Here is a 21,219-nt window from a genome sequence, read left to right on the forward strand (position 1 = left end):
CCATATATGACAAAACTACAGCTAATATCATACTCAATGGTGGAAAGCTGAAAGCATTTCCTCTAGAATCAGGAACAAAGGAAGGATGTCCACTCTCACCACTTTTATTCAACATAGTTTTGTAAGTTCTAGCCATGGCAATCAGAGAAGAAAAAGAAATAAAAGGCACCCAAATTAGTAAAGAAGAAGTAAAACTGTCGCTGTTTGCAGTGATGTGATACTATACATAGAAAATCCTAAAGATGCTTCCAGAAACCTAGTAGAGCTCATTAATGAATTCAGTAAAGTTGCAGAATGCAAAGTTAATACACGGAAATCTCTTGCATTTCTATACACTAAAAAAGAAAGATCAGAAAGAGAAATTATAAGGAAATTAACCCATTAATTAATAAGGAAACAATCTCATTTACTATCACATCAAGAAGAATAAAATACTTAGGAATAAATCTACCTAAGGAGGCAAAAGACCTTTACTCTGAAAACTATAAGATCCTGATGAAAGAAACTGAAGATGACACAAACAGATGGAAAGATATATCATGTACTAGGAGTGGAAGAATCAATATTGTAAAAATGACTATACTACCCAAGCAAATATACAGATTCAATGCAATCTCTATCAAATTACCAATGGCATTTTTCAAAGAACTAGAATAAAAAAATTTTTAATTTGTATGGAAACACAAAAGACCCTGAATAGTCAAACCAATCCTGAGAAAGAAAAATGAAGCTGGAAGAATCAGGTTCCCTGACTTCAAACTATACTACAAAGCTACAGTAATCAAAACAGTATAGCACTGGAACAAAAACAGAAGTATAGATCAATGCAACAGGATAGAAAGCCCAGAAATAAACCCAGGCACCTGTGGTCAGTTAATCTACAACAAAGGAATTAAGAATATACAATGGAGAAAAGATAGTCTCTTCAACAGATGGTGCTGGGAAAACTGGACAGCTACATGTAAAAGAATGAAATTAGAGCACTGTCTAACACCATACACAAAAATAAGCTCAAAATGGATTAAAGACCTAACTGTAAGACTGGATACTATAAAACTCTTAGAGGAAAACATAGGCAGAACACTCTCTAAGACATAAATCACAGCAGTATCTTTTTTTTTTTTTTTTTTTTTTTTTGCAGTACACGGGCCTCTCCCGTTGCGGAGCACAGGCTCCAGACGTGCAGGCTCAGTGGCCATGGTTCATGGGCCTAGCCGCTCCGCGGCATATGGGATCTTCCCAGACCGGGGCACGAACCCATGTCCCCTGCATCAGCAGGCGGACTCTCAACCACTGCGCCACCAGGGAAGCCCACAGCAGTATCTTTTTTGATCCACCTCCTAGAGTAACGAAAATAAAAACAAAAATAAACAAATGGGCCCTAATTAAACTTAAAAGCTTTTGCAGAGCAAAGGAAACCATAAACAAAACAAATAAACCATCTACAGAATGGGAGAAAATACTTGCAAACAATGTGACCAACAAGGGATTTATCTCCAAAACTTACAAACAGGCCATGCAGCTCAATATCCAAAAAACAAACAACCCAATCAAAAAATGGGCAGAAAACTTCAATAGACATTTCTCCAAAGAAGACATACAGATGGCCAAAAAGCAGATGAAAAGATGCTCTACCTCACTAATTATTAGAGAAAAACAAATCAAAACTACAACGAGGTATTACCTCACACCAGTCAGAATGGACATCATCAAAAAATCTACAAACAATAAATGCTGGAGAGGGTGTGGAGAAAAGGACTCCTACACTGTTCGTGGGAATGTAAATTGATACAACCACTATGGAGAACAGTATGGAGGTTCCTTAAAAAACTAAAAATAAAACTACCATATAAAATTACTACCAGCAATCCCATTCCTGGTATATAACCAAAGAAAACCATAATTCAAAAAGATACATGCACTGTAATGTTCACTGCAGCACTATTTACAATAGCCAAGACATGAAAGCAACCTAAATGTCCACCAACAGAGGAATGGATAAAGAAAATTCGGTACATATATACAAGGGGATTTTACTCAGCCATAAAAAAGAACAAAATAATGCCATTTGCAGCAACATGGATGGCCTAGAGATTATCATACTAAGTGAAGTCAGTCAGTCAGAGAAGGACAAATATCATATGATATCACTTATATGTGGAATCTAAAAAGATGATACAAATGAACTTATTTACAAAACAGAAACAGACTTCAAAAACAAACTTATGGTTACCAACGGGGAAATGTGGGAGGCAGGGATAAATTAGGAGGTTTGTATTAACATATACACACTACTATTGAATATATAAAAAATAGATAATCAACAAAGACCTATTGTATAGCACAGGAAACACTACTCAATATTCTATAATAACCTATATGGGAAAAGAATCCAAAAAAGAATGGGTATATGTATAATTAACCAGTTTGCTGTACACTTGAAACTAACACAACATTGTAAAGCAACTATACCCCAATATAAAATAAAAATTAAATTAAAAATAAAAGAATGAATTAGAGAAACAAAGCCTTTTTGGTGCATGTATCATAAAGTTTAGGTATCAGATACGTTTCCACAAACCAGAATGATGCAAAAGCTAAGGAAAGTACCGACTGGAGAAAAATAGGAGGCAACTTGGCAAATCACTTTTGCAGATACTGGAGTTTGTTAGGTATTCTTCAGTGAGAGGCGAACGCATGCTGGGTTTTGCAGCTCATGTGGAGAAATGAAATGTCTATTAGTAAGTATTTAAGAAAACTAAAAATGATTAAAAATTTTTTCCAAAAAGTGAAAAAAAATCTGTAACAAAGCTGTAAATGATTGTATATAGTTATGTTTTTTCTTATTATGTTAACAGCCAGAACATCAGCTGGAATAAATAAATAGCACTATGGTATGTTTACCTTGGGCAGAGCTCGTACATGTTCAGCAATGGTAAGATCCTCTGAGAAAATAATTGTTTCACGCCAGATAACTCATAAGTGTCAGTCTGCTTAGCACCCAGACATAAGTGCCATAACCTCTACTGATTAATATCAGTTCACATTATCATCATCAGTTAAACAACAGCTATTTTCAAATTCATGCATGTTAACAAAGTGAAATGAAAAATGTCTCTAATCTGAATTTCCATAACAATAATATAAACACATCAGCCTTTATATAAAAGGGTTATGAAAAGAAGGAAAAACACATGCAGAGGATATGGTATCACCATGGAAGTGTTAACTGGGATAAAAATGATGAAAGGTATCAATCCAATACATTCCTATCAGGCTGTAAAGTTACCTCCAAATACTTCTTTGAAACACTTCATTTTCTTTCCATCCAGATGATTCTCCTTCTCATTCTCCCAGAAGAGAACCACTTGCTCTACTTATAGTTCAGTATTTATTTTAGTCCTTCAAAGATCTACTTATCCTAACCCCCTTCCCTGAAGTTTGGGTATTTTTTTTTATCAAAGTGACGTCTCCCTGATTCAGCTACTAATCTTGCAACACCACCTATTCTATCCTCTTCATGGGTAAACGACCACATCAATCCAGTCCCTCAAAAACGGTTAGTAATTCAAACAAGTACAATATTTAACAGGAAATTAGGAAAGGGATAGAAAATTCTGAGAGTTTGTAGAGCTGTGGCCTATTTGATTGCTGCTGAAATGGATTTTCTGTGATCAGTGGCCTGATTTTGGTCCAGAGGGTTCTAACACTATGTGTTCCAATCTGTATTTTGGGCTTTGTGCTTTTAATAACTGGAGTACAGGTGGGAACTTATTTGGGTCTTTCTGAAGTGTTACATGCATAAGGAAAAATAGTGAATTAACTTTGGTGCACCAAGAACTGAAGACAAGATGCCCAGCCCTACCCCGCATCTTAGAAAACTTGGCACTGCATAACCTCCTTAGAACATAGGTGTCACCTAAAGAAAAACAGGAGTGAGATTTAAAATTTTGTTGAATTAAGTTTTCAAATGTATTTAATTTTGTCAAATGAGGGACTTTGAAAGGCTTACGAACTGAAGTTTCATTACTGGCATACTTACACTTTCAAACTGAGATTTATATTCCCTCTAAATTGATAACAATTAGCAGACATCACTTTGTAATCACTATATTTTTCTTGCTTTTGAAAATTATACTGGATCATTGATGTTAATCATCACAATAAAAATCCATTTTCAGATATAAGACAACTTTCCATTTATTATTTTTTATTTAAAAAGTGTTATTTTTTCTGGATATCTACCACAGAGATTTCAAACCTAATGGATTGATACTTATGGCTTCAAAGATCTGTTTCAAGGTAAATTTCTAGGTACATACTCATTATAATCCTACAGTCTTCATTCCACTTAGAGGCTAACTAACCAATTTCTAGCCCAGTTTTGGCTCCTACTTTTTCTTTGATGGTGAATACATTTCCTCCACTTCTAAAAACGTGGAATTCTTTTTACCTTCAAGCCATATGGGTAGCTTGATGCTAGTTAGAATTTTTTTAAATATGCATTTATACAAACACATTTATTTCTATTTCTATATCACTCTCTCTCTCTCCACAAGTTAAACTGATACTTCAAATTACAATCCAACTCTGCAGAATTTATTCTAACCTTCTCTGTTTGTAACTCCCTTCTCTGAAAGTGAGAGACTTGGCTCTCATTACCTCAATATATCTACTTACTTTTGGAAAATTTATAATCCTTGAAGATTTATAAAATAATTTTGGAATTTCTAACACATACTTCTTTGGAACACAAACTACAAACTAGAGTTCAATATTTGTGTACAGTATTTTCTACTGTCTTTAACCTTAGAGTATATAACCAAAATACTTTTTCCCAGATTGGTAGTGCTTTTCTTCCCCACCCCAGTCACTGTGACTATGTGATTCATTTGTTATTGTTTATATTGCATGTGGGTCCTATTATGGGTTGAATTGTGTCCCCTCCACATGGTATCACCCTTCATACGTTAAAGTCCTGATTCCCATTGCCTCAATTATTTGGAAGCAGGGTCTTTAAAGAAGTGATTAGTTAAAATGACACTGTTAGAGTGGGCCCTAATTAACCTGACTAGTGTCCTTACAAGAAGCAGAGATTTTGGGCTTCCCTGGTGGCGCAGTGGTTGAGAGTCCGCCTGCTGATGCAGGGGACACGAGTTCGTGCCCGGGTCCGGGAGGATCCCACATGCCGCGGAGCGGCTGGACTGGTGAACCATGGCCACTGAGCCAGCGCATCCGGAGCTTGTGCTCCGCAACGGGAGAGGCCACAACAGTGAGAGGCCCGCGTACCGCAAAAAAAAAAAAAAAAAGAAGCAGAGATTTGGACACACAGAGAGACACCAGGGATGTGCACACACATAGAAAAGACCATGTGAGGATGAGACAGGCTGCGACCTGAGACCCTTTGCTGCAATGCTTGCCCCTGGACACACGTTTCCTCAAGCAACAAAATACAAAGAAACTGTATGGGACTAAAAATAACTGTGCATGTGCAGTTGGGGAAAATTCTGGACAAAAGATACAAAAAGACCAAAAAACCCCAACTGCCACTTCTGGAGAGCTGGAATCATTTCTACCTACTCCCTGTAGATTAACAATATTATTAGTATTAGTTTTTGGTTTATCCTTCCCTCATTTCCTTCTCTCTCTCTCTCCTTCTCTCTCTGGCTTTCCTTCCTTCCCTTTTTCTTTCTTCCCTTTTCTTTCCCTTTTCCTTCCTCCCTGCCTCCCTTTTTTCCTTTCCTCCCCCCCCCCCCACCATTCCTCTCTCTCCCTTCCTTTCCAAAAATGTTAAAAAGACACAAATACTATATATTTCCTTACTTCTTCCTCTTTCTTACACAAAAGTTGCATATCATATATAATTTTTGCACATTACTATTGCCAAATTCCTTTCCAAAAGTACAATTTTTTATTCCTACCAGCAATGAATAAGAGTGACTGTTTCTCCAAATCAAACATTTCTTACCTATCAAAGCAGCAAAAACCAGAGCTGGAATGAAGTGAAGTATCTACAAGCAACTCCATTCCTATCAAGGAAACTGCTTTATTATTGCCATGGCCACATTGCTTACTGACTAGGCATTAAGTCAACTTAAGACCCTCCCATTGTGCCTTCACTTAGTTGAGGAAGAATGGATGTCTAACTAAATATATCTAGAAGATGCTGTGTGAGCCATCACTGTTTTAGACAAGCAGCTATAATTGAGGAAACCAATCAGATTCTCTTTCAGGGACTTTTTACTCTTAAAGACATGAAAAGAAAAAAATCAGTTAGTTGGGAGCTATAGATATAGAGACAGAAGCTAAAATATTATTCAGGAATATCATTTTACTGTTTCTGAAAGACCAATTACTTAAGGTCCAGTTGATCCCCTAGAATTGCTGATGGACTTTTAGAATTACTTCTGTGACCCGAACAAGCTTCTCCTTGGAAGAGACATGGCCGGGTATTTATTTCTATCTATCTTACTTCTCTAAGTAATCTTGGAGAGAGGGCACTGTAAGTTAGATGACTGAATGTGTCTCTGTTTCTTAAAACTTAAAATAGCTGAATACCACTATTCCATCTAAGAAAATAATTCCTCAGTTGCTTCATTCTGAGGGAAAAAATGTTTATATTGGCAGGGTCAAGTGTAATTTTGTCATTGTAACTTTTTTGAGAGAAGATAAGAAAATGTAAATTTTATGAGACAAAATAATAAAATGTAGTCTATAATCTGTCAAATATTCAAACAATGTGCTCAGGGAATAAAAACATTCAAAAAATTTCCTCTATGTTTCTTATCAATTAGAAGAAGTGTCTGATTTTTTTTTTCAGTCTTAATATGAACCAGTCATAAATTCTCTAAAGCATCTACCAAGAGGAAGCATTTTTAACAGGATCTGAGGAGTGAGTTTAAGGTTGAATCTGAATTTATCAAAACTAAGTTAACATTTACCTATTTTAGTCTGATCCCTATTTTAATAATCATAGGTGATGATTTTAAAAGATAATGTTTGATGTTCCTGACATAAAGCAAGGGCTCAAACCCAGCTATTATTACTATTTTTAAAATGACAATATTTACTTCATATGATTTCTATATACAATAATAGAAATAATGTAGTTAAAACTCTAAAAGCAATGCCAAGCACATATTAAATAATTGGTAAATATTTAAACTGTATTTTATAGATTACACAAATGCTCTAGGTGCTAAGTATTTATGTGTGCTCCATATCAATAGAGAGATTTTAAAAATTAAAAACTTCCCCTAAGAGTGAACATTTTAGAAGTTTAGCGATTGATCCATTTTGTAGATAATCTGTATTGATTTAGAGAAACTTAGTAAATAGATAATTGATCTGATTTTTATGTAAAATAATTATATTTCTCTATATAAATTTGCCATCTATACTACTGAGAACTCAAGAGAATCCAAAGTTTATTTTGGAATATAAGAATTAGCATCTTGGGACTTCCCTGGTGGCGCAGTGGTTAAGAATCTGTCTGCCAATGCAGGGGACACGGGTTCAAGCCCTACTCCGGGAAGATCCCGCATGCTGCGGAGCAACTAAGCCCTTGTGCCACAACTACTGAGCCTGCGCTCTAGAGCCCACAAGCCACAACTATTGAGCCCTCGTGCCACAACTACTGAAGCCTGTGCGCCTAGAGCCCGTGCTCCTTAACGAGAGAAGCCACTGCAATGAGAAGCCCTCTCACCGCAACTAGAGAAAGCCCGCGTGCAGCAACAAAGATCCAACGCAGCCAAAAATAAATAAATTTTAAAAATTAGCATCTCAATTCTTTCATGTTTTAATAATCTTCAAATATACAGGGAAAGTAACTTCATCTTTAGAGTAGATTATATCCCTTTATATACTATATATATATATACATATATATACACACACACACACGTATACACACATATATGCACAGTAACATCTCTTTTTAAGTTTTTGAGCACAATTAAATTTTGTACATAAATACACATTCACTTGGGGTCAGAGATATGAGTGAAAATTTTAAAAATGACTTTATAAACTTAAAAAAATAATGCTATACCTTCCAGTATGATTTAGGCTTGACTGCTACCTAAAGGAGATGAGCAGCTAAGAGATACCTATCTTCAAATAAAAATTGAAATTAAGAAATATAGATGTACTCTGTTGCACTGTGGTGGGGAAATGCTGTTTCCTTTCCAATGGTCTGGAGCAAGAGCTGTGTACCTCCAAATTTCACATTTAGCTGCATTATCATGGTTGGCTTCAACCCAGCAGCAAAATAATCTGACAGGGTCATTTAAAAAAGGGCTAGAAGTGGATGGTATGACAGCAATTTGCTAAATTCAAATAATAACATGATTATTGGTATGGAAAAAGTGCTAATAAGGTGTCCTGCTATCTGACTCTGTGCCTTATTTTCAGTGATCTGTGGTTGGATTCATCATAAGCCTTATATGATGATGAACATTGTGGTACATTTATGAATAAAATGACCAAAAAGTCAAAACCAGATCCATTAAGCAAAGTGACTTTAGATGCTAAAGTGCTAAATCAAATTAAAGGATCTTATTTGGATTCAAAAACTACCATTAAATGGACCAAAGCTGTTGTATGAAAGAATGAGGCAAAGCACAACAATATAATAGGCACTAATCCTTGCTTTTATAAAAATCAAGGACATATTGTATCTGTGTACATTTTGCTATGATGCTAACATAGAATACAAATTAAGCCTGACTTTAAAAATTAAGCCCAATGATAAGTATAAGAGAATAAGAAAAACATTTCAATAATAGGAGTTTTTAAAATGACAATCACGTTTATTGTTCTAGTTGGATAAATACGGTAACAATGAAAATGTCCAAAGAAAGCCTTTTCAGGTTTTTAATTGAATTTAAAACAAAAATGCCCATATCATAGCTTTATACCTGATATTTTATATCTGTTGAACTTTGCAAGAAGTAGTAATTTATCTTTCAGCTTTCACTTTATTTTTAAATGATGTTAATTTAATAGACACTTTTAAGAATTAAATATGATTTAAATGGTTATTATAAAAGGGAACTTTTTCTATAAATATGAGGAGGAAAAAAGAAAACAGATTTTAACAAATACCAAAAAAATGAAATGAAAGATTTTTCTTAAAGTTTTTAAGTGTATAATAAACTACTTTATTATTGGACTGAAATTAGTATGTTTCAATCATAGAGAATGACAGAGAGAGAGAACTAAGAAGTATTTTTTTAAGAGTGACCTAGACCTACTTGGCTTTAAAGGAAAGTGAGTTGTCATGAGCAATGTAAATTCAATACCCAATATCTTGTTCCTTAGTCAGTATTTTTTATTTTTCTACTTTTCTATCTTTGTTTACTGCTTCGTAAAACTGAATTTTTAATTTTATCATTTTTACAAATGTAGAATGGATACCTTAATAAATGCATCAGATGTAACAAAATACCTATTTTATAGAACTACATATACATAATTTTTTATACAGCAATATTGGAATGGTTAATTTTAGGTCAACCTGGCTGGCCACCCGGTGTCCAGATTAAACATTATTTCTGAATGTGTCTGTAAAGGTGTTTCCGAATGAGATTAGCTTTTGAACTGGTGGACTCCCATAAAGTAGATTGTCCTCCACAATGTGAGTGGATATCATCTAATCCAGTGAGTTCTTGTAGAGAACAAAAGACAGAGGAAGAGGAATTAACCCCTTTTTTCACCCTGACTGATTGCTTGAGCTGGAACATGGATCTTCTCTCGCCCTCTGAGCTCCTAGTTCTCAGGTCTTCAGATCTAGACTGGAATCTACACTATCAGCTTCCCTAGGTTTCTAGCTCACAGAGTGCAGAATGTGGGACTTCTCAGACTCCATAACTACATGAGTTATATGTATATATACATATATATATATATATGGTTCTGTTTCTCTGGAGAACTCTGTTTAAATCTGTTTAGTAATTTTTGGCTATGGTGTATGTCTCCCTATATATAAGTATTCAGTTATGATAGGTAAGGGTTTTTGGCTGTTGTTGTTTAGTTTGTGGGCTTATTTTTTGCAATCCAAGTATAGTAGTATACCTCAAATAAATGCATATCTTAAAGTATCTCCTCCAAACTCCAGATATTTTAAAATATTGGTGTGAACTAAATTTAGGCTTGAGACTGGTTTCCTGCTGCATTAAAATTTAAAATATTTTAGAATTTTATCTGTTTAAAGAAACCAAAGTAACTAGTTTTCATCAAACAGACAAATATTACAAGCTTGAATTATTTAAGCATTGAAGGGTTGGAGAATGAAGAAATGCTTTAAATAAAACACAGATTTCTTATTGAAAATAATGTGCAGACAGGAGAAACATTTTTGGTCTCCTAGAAGCCCCTGGAAACCATGGTAATACAAGGAAATTGACACAGATAAGGATAACATCGCCACAGGCATATTGACTAAACCTATGCAGTATATGGGAGTAGATCTGGTACTGGTATTCTCATTATATTCCTTATTTGAAAGGAGTAAGACTGAACAGTAGATTTTAGCTGTGATGCACAGAAATAAAGGTTTTTCTTTCTGAGTCTTAAGATTGAGTAAAGATTTTCTCAGAAAAGACAGTTAACCTAAATACCAAGGTAAGGACTAAATTGAAAACTTGATATCTATAAAGAATAAAAATACAGATTTATTTTCAACATATAAGAATTGCTTCTCTTTAAAGTAGAGGAGTAGAACTAACTGCTGAACAACCATCGATAGGAAGACACTGGAACTCAACGAAAAGATACCCCACATCCAAAGACAAAGGAAAAGCCACAATGAGACGGTAGGAGGGGCACAATCACAATAAAATCAAATCCCATAACTGCTGGGTGGGTGACTCACAGACTGGAGAACACTTATACCACAGAAGTCCACCCACTGGAGTGAAGGTTCTGAGCCCTACGTCAAGCTTCCCAACGTGGGGGTCCGGCAATGCGAGGAGGAATTCCTAGAGAATCAGACTTTGAAGGCTAGCGGGATTTGATTGCAGGACTTTGATAGGACTGGGGGAAACTTAGACTCCACTCTTAGAGGGCACACACAAAGTAGTGTGCACATCGGGACTCAGGGGAAGGAGCAGAGTCCCCATAGGAGACTGAACCAAACCTATCTGCTAGTGTTGGAGGGTCTCTTGCAGAGGTGGGGGGTGGCTGTGTCTCACCGTGAGGACAAGGACACTGGCAGCAGAAGTTCTGGGAAGTACTCCTTGGCATGAGCCCTCCCAGAGTCCGCCATTAGCCCCACCAAAGAGCCCAGGTAGGCTCCAGTATTGGGTTGCCTTAGGCCAAACAACCAACAGGGAGGGAACCCAGCCCCACCCAACAGCAGACAAGCGAATTAAAGTTTTACTGAGCTCTGCCCACCAGAGCAATACCCAGCTCTACCCTCCACCAGTCCCTCACATCAGGAAACTTGCACAAGCCTCTTAGATAGCCTCATCCAACAGAGGGCAGACAGAAGCAAGAAGAACTACAATCCTGCAGCCTGTAGAACAAAAACCACATTCACAGAAAGCTAGACAAGATGAAAAGGCAGAGGGCTATGTACCAGATGAAGGAACAAGATAAAACCCCAGAAGAACAACTAAATGATGTGGAGATAGACAACATTCCAGAAAAAGAATTCAGAATAATGATAGTGAAAATGATCCAGGACCTCGGAAAAAGAATGGAGGCAAAGATCGAGAAGATGCAAGAGATGTTTAACAAAGACCTACAAGAATTAAAGAACAAACAAACAGAGATGAACAATACAATAACTGAAATGAAAAATACACTAGAAGGAATCAATAGCAGAATAACTGAGTCAGAAGAACGGATAAGTGACCTGGAAGACAGAATGGTGGAATTCACCGCTGTGGAACAGAATAAAGAAAAAAGAATGAAAAGAAATGAAGACAGCCTAAGAGACCTTTGGAAAAACATTAAATGCAACAACATTAGCATTATAGGGGTCCCAGAAGGAGAAGAGAGAGAGAAAGGACCCAAGAAAATATTTGAAGAGATTATAGTCGAAAACTTCCCTAATGTGGGAAAGGAAATAGCCATCCAAGTCCAGGAAACGCAGAGTCCCAAACAGGATAAACCCAAGGAGAAACATGCCGAGACACATAGTAATCAAATTGGCAAAAATTAAAGACAAAGAAAAATTATTGAAAGCAGCAAGGGAAAAATGACAACATACAAGGGAACTCCCATAAGATTAACAGCTGATTTCTCAGCAGAAACTCTACAAGCCAGAAGGGAGTGGCATGACATATTTAAAGTGAAGAAAGGGAAGAACCTATGACCAAGATTACTCTATCCGGCAAGGATCTCATTCAGATTCGATGGAGAAATCAAAAGCTTTACAGACAAGCAAAAGCTAAGAGAATTCAGCACCACCAAACCAGCTCTACAACAAATGCTAAAGGAACTTCTCTAAGTGGGAAACACAAGAGAAGAAAAAGATCTACAAAAACAAACCCAAAACAATTAAGAAAATGGTCATAGGAACATACATATTGATAATTACCTTAAAAACGTAAATGAGCCTTATAATAAGTAGAATAAGCCAGACACAAAAGAACAAATATTAGATGATTCCAGTTATATGAAATACCTAGAAGAGACAAATCTATAGGGACAAACAGTAGATTAGTGGTTGCCAGGAGCTGGAGGAGAGGGGGAATGGGGAATGACTTGTTAATGGTATGAGATTTATTTTGGGGGTAATGAAAATACTCAGTAATTAGACATTGGTGATGGTTGTACACCTTTGTGAATACACTAAAAAGCACTATAATTTACACTTTAAAAGTGAGTACTATGGTATGTGAATCAAATCACACACACAAATAATAATAAGGGGTGAGGCAAAATGCCTCAAATAGGATAACTCCTTATGGAAACCAAACTCTTTCATATGTTAATAATCTGTGAAGAATTTACACAGACCTCTCACTTAGGCAGGACTTCTGTGCAATATATGGACTCAACTTGGAGCCCAGTGAAACATTTATTAGGAAATCTGCTGGGAACATCTTTCCCAGACTTCTTCTATAGTATTTATAATTCTCATTCCAAGGTAATCAAGTTCCTTTTAGTGCTTATATTCGACTGAAACTTGGTTCTCTTCTGTACATCTGTAGCCATCTTATGGGGAACAAGTTCTTGGGTTAGAAGTAAGGTTTTTATTCTCCTAGTTACTGTGACCATGCCCCAAATACCATTCTTACTATCTCATATAAATAAAACCAGAACTTCTCCAATGAAGTTCTTTCTGGTTAATTCTCCCTGATACCACCTTGTTACGGTCAATTATAGATACTCTTCCAGCAAAAACCCCCTTACTAAAATGATTCAGTCTTCCCGGATCCCACCTTAAAATTCCTAGGAAAGAATGTGATTCTTTCTAGGCTTACCCGATGAAATTTATTTCAGGAATTAGTTTCTTCCTGGTTACAATCTTTTCTCTTTATTTTTATCTTTACTCATATTACAAACATGATGAAGGTTCCCAGAATGTGGCTCCAGGTTTAAGAGATTGAGCAACAGTTCTCCAATAAATGGGTATGGATTTAGTAATTATCCCTACTAGCACCACAATACAAGCATACCTCAGAGATATTGCCAGTTTAGCTCGTGACCACTGCAATAAAGCAAATATTGCAATAAAGTGAATCACACAATTTTTTTGGTTTCCCAGTGTATATAAAAGTTATGTTTATACTATATTGTAGTCTAAGTGTGTGATATCATTATGTTTAAAGAAATGTACACACCTTAATTAAAAAATATTTTGTTGCTGAAAATGCTAACCATCATCTGAACCTCCAGGGAGTTTTGCAATTATAACATCAAAGATGACTGATTGGGCTTCCCTGGTGGCGCAGTGGTTGAGAGTCCTCCTGCTGATGCAGGCGACACGGGTTCGTGCCCTGGTCTGGGAAGACCCCACATGCCGCGGAGCGGCTGGGCCAGTGAGCCATGGCCGCTGAGCCTGCTCGTCCGGAGCCTGTGCTCCACAACGGGAGAGGCCACAACAGTGAGACCCGCATACCGCAAAAAAAAAAAAAAAAAAAAAAAAAGATGACTGATCACAGGTACCATAACAAATATGGTGCCAATAGACTTGCTTGACCCAGGTTGCCACAAACAGAATATCTGTGAAGCACAATAAAGTGAAGTGCAACAAAACGAGCCATGCCTGTATTTTTTTTTTAAGTTTTGGTTTTTTTTTTTTTAAATGTGGACCATTTTTAAAGTCCTTATTGAATTTGTTACAATATTGCTTCTGTTTCATGTTTTGGTTTTTTGGCCATGAGGCATGTGGGATTTTAGCTCCCTGACCAGGGATTGAACCCTCACCCCCCTCATTGGAAGGTGAAGTCTTACCACTGGACTGCCAGGAGTCCCCATGCCTGTATTTTTTAATTAAATGGGATACTTAGACATGGCTGAGCCTGAGATTTAAACATAGGTTAAAATGACCCTGTGCTCCATCTGACTAAATTATATGGCTCCTTGAATAACTTAATCAGCCATATTTGAGTGCAAGAAACAGGCTCCTCAAACTACATCAAATAAGGGGTTACATTTTTAGGATACACATAAAATCTCACAGAAACATCAGATTAACTACATGAAAACTGAAGTGGAAATATGATTCTAGCAATTGAAGCTGGAACTTAATGCTGAATTCAAAGTAATTCTAGGGACCTAGTCAGTGGTTCTTATCGCTTCGCTCTACTGTTCTGCCACAGATAGATCAGCGAGCTTCACATGGCCACTCCTAGCATCTGTTCCTGTATAACTTCAATTTACAAATCATTCCTCATGGTCCCTAAAACATTATATATTGCATTTATACACTATTATGTTTGGCTAACACTTTTTTTAACCTGGTTCTTTTACAACTTTTGAGAGAGAACAATTAGTTCAAGTCCTATTAAAAAGTAAATTCACATATAAATATGGAATCTGTGCCATTGGGTAAGTTTTAAACCTCTTGAACTGTTACTAGCTCTCTCTGTTACCAAAAGGAGTACAGTTTGGGTTGTGAGTGAGGCAACAATCCTTAGAAGATAGTATAAGCAGCATAGTTACCCTGAGTGACACAATTAGTACCATTATTCTTGAATGTCATGCCCCAACAATGTTTTCTCTATATATGTATTTTCAAATGTTTTTCAGCTAAAATGTTCAAACTTTCAATGGGCAATATCAAAAACTCTCTTTCATTCCCTCACTGGGAACACCTCCAAGCCATATCCCAAATTTTTTCTAGAGATGGTCTTTTAAGTTCCTTTGTGGCAGTTGTTCTCAACCTGGTTAACACGTTACTGTAACCTGGAGAGATAACAAAAAGCACTGATGTCTGGACCCCATCCCAAACCTATTAAATTAGAATCTCTTGGGGTAGAACACAGATACTGACATATTGTAAAAGCTCCCCTGATGATACAGATCCATAATTTTTAAACACTGTCAATCTCAAAGTCCACAATCTCTAGGTGATGACCATTTCTTTTCAAAACCTATAATGACTTATTCCGGGGTTTTATTTACTCTCATTAGTGGGCAGCCAAACTACCACAAAGTGGCATAGGTATAGATGTGGAAGAAAGTATCAAATTACACAGGTTCAGTTTCAGCTCTGATGTGCAAAGTGCTTGATCTCATCACTCCTGTTGTTAGAACAAGATAAAGCTACACAAACTAAGAACCAATGGTTTTTCTTGGACACTAAGGTTGCAGGGCACACAACTGCCATAAAACCTGGAAAGACAAGTGCACCCAGAGAGATAGAGCAAGGTGGGTCTGATTACCTGAAGCAGAAACTACAGGATCAATATACTGGTAGAAACACTTAAATGGCAATTTTGGTGAGTTGCTGGGGGCAGAGTATGTTATAGAGAGTGAGAAACTTCTGAGGGGAACATTCTTAGGGATTCCCTAAACTTTCATGAACTTCCCCTCTAGGAACCTGACCAAGTTCTCAATTTTAGGGTTCAGGAAAATCCTCTGGGGGGCTTCCCTGGTGGCGCAGTGGTTAAGAATCCGCCTGCTAATGCAGGGGACATGGGTTCGATCCCTGGTCCGGGAAGACGCCACATGCTGTGGAGCAACTAAGCCCGTGCGCCACAACTACTGAGCCCGTGTGCTGCAACTACTGAAGCCTGCATGCCTAGATCCCATGCTCCGCAACAAGAGAAGCCACCGCAATGAGAAGCCCGCTCACTGCAATGAAGAGTATCCCCCACTCACCGCAACTAGAGAAAGCCCACTGCTGGCTCTGGAGGGGGAGGAGGAGAGTAACTATTATGAAGTGTGGCCAAAGCATTTTCCCTAAGACAAGCCTAGTCTCCAGGTGAAAGGACTTTGCCAGAGCTCAATTCTGGAAACAAACTCTGGCTGGGAGAGAGAATTTCTCCCCGTTCTAGCACTCTCCAGCCTTCCTGTTTCACCTAAGGGGTGAAAAAGCATTGTCAACAAGAGACACAGCTTGAAGGAAATAGATTGTGTATGTTGCAGTCAGGGAAAGAGTAGGGGACAGGAAAAAAGCTATACCACTGAAGGAGAAAAAGAAACACTTGTAAAAACGAGACCCCAAATAGATTGTGTATGTTGCAGTCAGCGAAAGAGTAGGGGACAGGAAAAAAGCTATACCACTGAAGGAGAAAAAGAAACACTTGCAAAAATGAGGATAATTGGAACTACTGTGGGGACGTTTGGGTGTGCTAAATAGCACTTTGCCAGGCAGCCACATGAAAGATTAGTGAGGCCTGTTTTACAAGTCAATAGGATAATGCAGTAAAGAGAGTTATGATAAATCAGTGGACAAATATACATCTATTTTGAATACAGTGACCCCAGCCAGTGGTTAGCTTGACTTTAAGGATTTAATTCTAGCCTGTCCAGCTCTCCATATCTCACCAATAAGATAACTCAATCCATCAACGGGAAGGAATAAATAGAGGGTATAAAAACACCTAGATTGCTCACTCTAATATCATACATTACTGAGCCTGAAGCAAAGTCCCCTCATTGAAAAATGAGGACAGATGCCAACAATACTGGTGACTTCTAATATGTTGTGCCCACATGCCATACTTGGAATAGTCATCCTTCTGTTTTTCATTTGTACAATCAGTCATTTGTTTTGGTAAATTTCTCTGTAAAGTGATCTGTAAAATATTTGAGGAGTGGAGAACCACTGATATATTGATCTCAGTGTGAACTAAACAGGCTTTTGTATGGTAGGTTGATGTTTTCCTGGCCATATATGTGTGGGACCTTAATGTTCATGGGAATATCATGGTTTATGATGAACTAAAGACAAAACACCAGAGGATTCCCATCCCCAATGTGTGAAAGATATTAATACTCAGTTTTAATTGATCCTACAAGACCAACAGGTCTACCTCCTTCTTACAATATACATTCCCCATTAACTCCCCTTCCCATAGCCCTGTCAGAATTGGCCTCTGACTGAGAATGTTGATGAAAGACAAGAATGCTTATTATAATATAGAGTATTCATTTACAGGTCTTAATCTTTATTTCTTTACAACCTTTTCAAAGACTCCTCTCGTATGGAAAGTGTTTTCATGATTGTACAGCTGGGCCCCTGCCAGAACCCAATCACATGGCCCCAACTGCAAGTTGGCTGAGAACTGTGGAAGTGCTCATGAATATTCAATGATTGTTAATTGTCTGCCACCGACTTCCAGGAGCAGAGTCCTAATATGACTAGGTTCTTCCTAGTTGAATTCTCTCAGGGAAACTAAATTTGGGATATTCTGCTTTGCTCTCACTTTGCTAAAGCCCAGCAGATATAACCAACTCAATGCACAATTATTAAATTTTTAATTACTTTTAAATTATCTTATGATTTTAACTATGCAATTCCACAAAGTATTCTCAGGGCTTTAATTGCCATGTATATGTAGCATTGCAAAGATCAACAAATCCATATCTCTAGTCCATCCACTTCTGAGCTTGAAGCCCCCATAGTTCCCCTATTGGATATTTCCACCACAAGGCCTGAAATATGTTTCAAGCTCAGCATGTCCAACAATAATTAAATCCTTCTCCTGGCCTCAGACCTATACCTTTCCTTTTGTTTTTCATCTTATTAAAATGGGATTGACAGTTTCCTAGTAGTTCAAGCCACAGACCTGAACATTATTGTTATTTCTTCAATTTTTTTCTCTGCCTTTCCCCATTAAATTTGTCAGCAAGACTGGCTGATTTTATCTTACACTATCTTATTTCCAACTCTATTTCTCCATCCCCCTGTCTCAGATCAATAGTGTCTCTTTCCTTGGTTGAATGATCTCCAATCCATTCCTCACTCTACAGTCAGAGTGACCTTAATAAAAGACAAATCTTATATCAGTTTCTTAATGGAGTCAAAGACTCAAAGACTCTCATTACCCTTAAATGTGTTTCAAAATACTTAACATTTACAGAGTGCTGCAAGGTCTGTTCCATGTCTAACTCTCTGGCCTTATGTCTCATTTATTTCAGTCATTACTGACCTTCGTCCCTTCTCTCTTTCCTCTTTGATTTGCTATTCATACATACTGGTTCTGTACTTGAATGATTCTGCATCCTCCTCCCCATACACTCTCAACCCTTGTCAGGTTAATCCCTAACTTTCCTTCAAGTCTCACCTTAACTATTTTTCCTCAGAAAGCTTTATTTCATTCTTATATACAAGTTAGGTATTTTACCTATGTAGTACTGCAATTCTTCTATTATAGATCTAATGTATATCTAATTATAATTATCTACTCAAATGAATAAGTCTGTTTACCTTGCTCACTCTGCTTGACATTGAACATGAATTAATTTTAAACTACATTTTACTTAGATTTAATATTTTAAATTTGATTTAGTTTTATTATTTCATTAGAAAAAATTTTTTTACATCTTTATTGGAGTATAATTGCTTTACAATGGTGTGTTAGTTTCTGCTTTATAACAAAGTGAATCAGTTATACATATACATTTGTTCCCATATCTCTTCCCCCTTGCGTCTCCCTCCCTTCCACACTCCCTATCCCACCACTCTAGGTGGTCACGAACCACCGAGCTGATCTCCCTGCGCTATGCAGCTGCTTCCCACTAGCTATCTATTTTATGTTTGGTAGTGTATATATGTCCATGCCACTCTCTCACTTTATCACAGCTTACCATTTTTGATGGAAAATTTTGATACTGTACATTTTCTAAACTGAAATCCCATACCATAATATTCTCATGTGTTGAACAGCTGTATTATGTTGAACAGTTCCTGAGTATATACTATTGAACAACTGCTTTTACCTATATAGTTCTGCAGTAATTAGTAACAAGCATCATTGAAAAAAATTTACGAGTACTCATTAACTGTTCCAAAACTCCTGCTCTAATTATTAGCATTTTAAAAATTGCTGTGTCAGGACAAATAAAAATTAATGTATATCATATGATCAATAACCCTGAAGAATAAACTTTACCTTATCGGTGTTTGTATAAAAATGAGAAAGCAAAACATTATATAAACCCTATCTTTAAAACTGCCTCTCTGAATATGTAACAATGGGGAAATTGTGCCTACTGTATTGCCTAGGATATAAATGAAAATGTTTTTCTAATAAAAATGTGGTTTATGCTTTACCTAGTTAATCACTGTAAATTTCATGAATATTTATGACACTATACATAGGTCCATCCCAATAGTTATTGTGATAAAGTTTAAAAAATATTTTAACATGAAAAAATGCCAGTTATATCTTCTGAAATTTATAATGTTCATGGTGCTGTTTAGCTTGCAAATGAGATTCTATTTCTTAATATACAATTATTCAAAATTGAGAGATGGCCTTAGCTAAACGTTCACCTGAAAGAAATTAAAATCAAACGAATCTCATGCATAAAAAATCTCACACATGTAGAAAGTTTTCAGTCTTTATAGTTTCACATTTACAGAGTTTTTTCTCAGGTATTACTTTATAAAGTAATTCCTGCAGAGTTTACTAAAATATTGTTTAAAAGAAACAGTTATCAGACAACCACTGTGACATGAGTGGACTGTATAGCTCAGAGAATCAAAAGGAGGTGACCCAAGTGGAGGGATGGCATAAGCCCAGTGAAAGTGTTATCTCCTGGACAGATTGATGCCTTCTCTGACTGGGCTTTTGGTCCATAGTGTGGACACCTGGGCGCCAATAAAAATTTCACTCAGTATCAGTAAAATTTACTCTAAGGAAATGGAAGTTCAGCATTTTACAGTAGACATATTCAACTTTATTCTGAAAAACCATTATTTTGTCAATTGATAAGAGAGTTCAAATAAGTTAGAAACTTGAAAAGGCATAAGTGAAAGAAAATGGGAAGAGTTAGGAGATAAAATTAGTATTACTAGAGGAAGAATGACAGAGCTAGGTATTTGCCTTGTGACTTTATAAAATGTTAACTGTAGACTTAAAAGTGGGAGTAAAACAGGCATATTAGGGCTTCCCTGGTGGCGTAGTGGCTGAGAGTCCGCCTGCCGATGCAGGGAACACGGGTTCGGGCCCCGGTCCGCGAAGATCCCACATGCAGCGGAGCGGCTAGGCTCGTGAGCCATGGCCGCTGAGCCTGCGCATCCGGAGCCTGTGCTGCGCAAAAAAAAAAAAAAAAAAAACCGCCATGCTAATATGCTTAGTGCAGCCCGACTGGCAGGTGCTCCTTAATTTCCAGATAAGACAGGTTCAATCCTGCCATAAATCCTCTGTGAAACTAAGTGCTTTCTCATTATCTGTCAAGAACTTTCTTTTGATTGCTATTTTCTATTTACACCTGGCTGTGATTTTCAACTTTTGATGAATTCTCATACTCCATCTATTTGCAGTGGTCTAATGCTGACCCAGTTTCGAAGCATGAAATCTTTGTTTCCTCTACCCTATGCCACAAATAATACTACAGAAAATAAATTATCGGCTGGAGATTTAAGTATAACTAACTATAGGAGATGCTATATGACAGCACGCTATGGCAGATAGTTTTCAGATGGCCCCCAAATTTCCAGCTCTTAAAGTCTTCAGCCCCATCCATCGACCCAGCTACCAGCCTCCGATCCTACTGTTCTGCCTTTTCTCCTCTTCCCATGTATCACTGCCTTTTCTCATTTTTGATCTATTACATCCCTAGATGCCTGTTCACTTTTTAGTAGACAAC

This window comes from Monodon monoceros, unplaced genomic scaffold, assembly GCF_005190385.1.
Source record: "Monodon monoceros isolate NGI ecotype Baffin Bay Population unplaced genomic scaffold, NGI_Narwhal_1 Super_Scaffold_21, whole genome shotgun sequence".
Lineage (NCBI taxonomy): Eukaryota > Metazoa > Chordata > Mammalia > Artiodactyla > Monodontidae > Monodon > Monodon monoceros.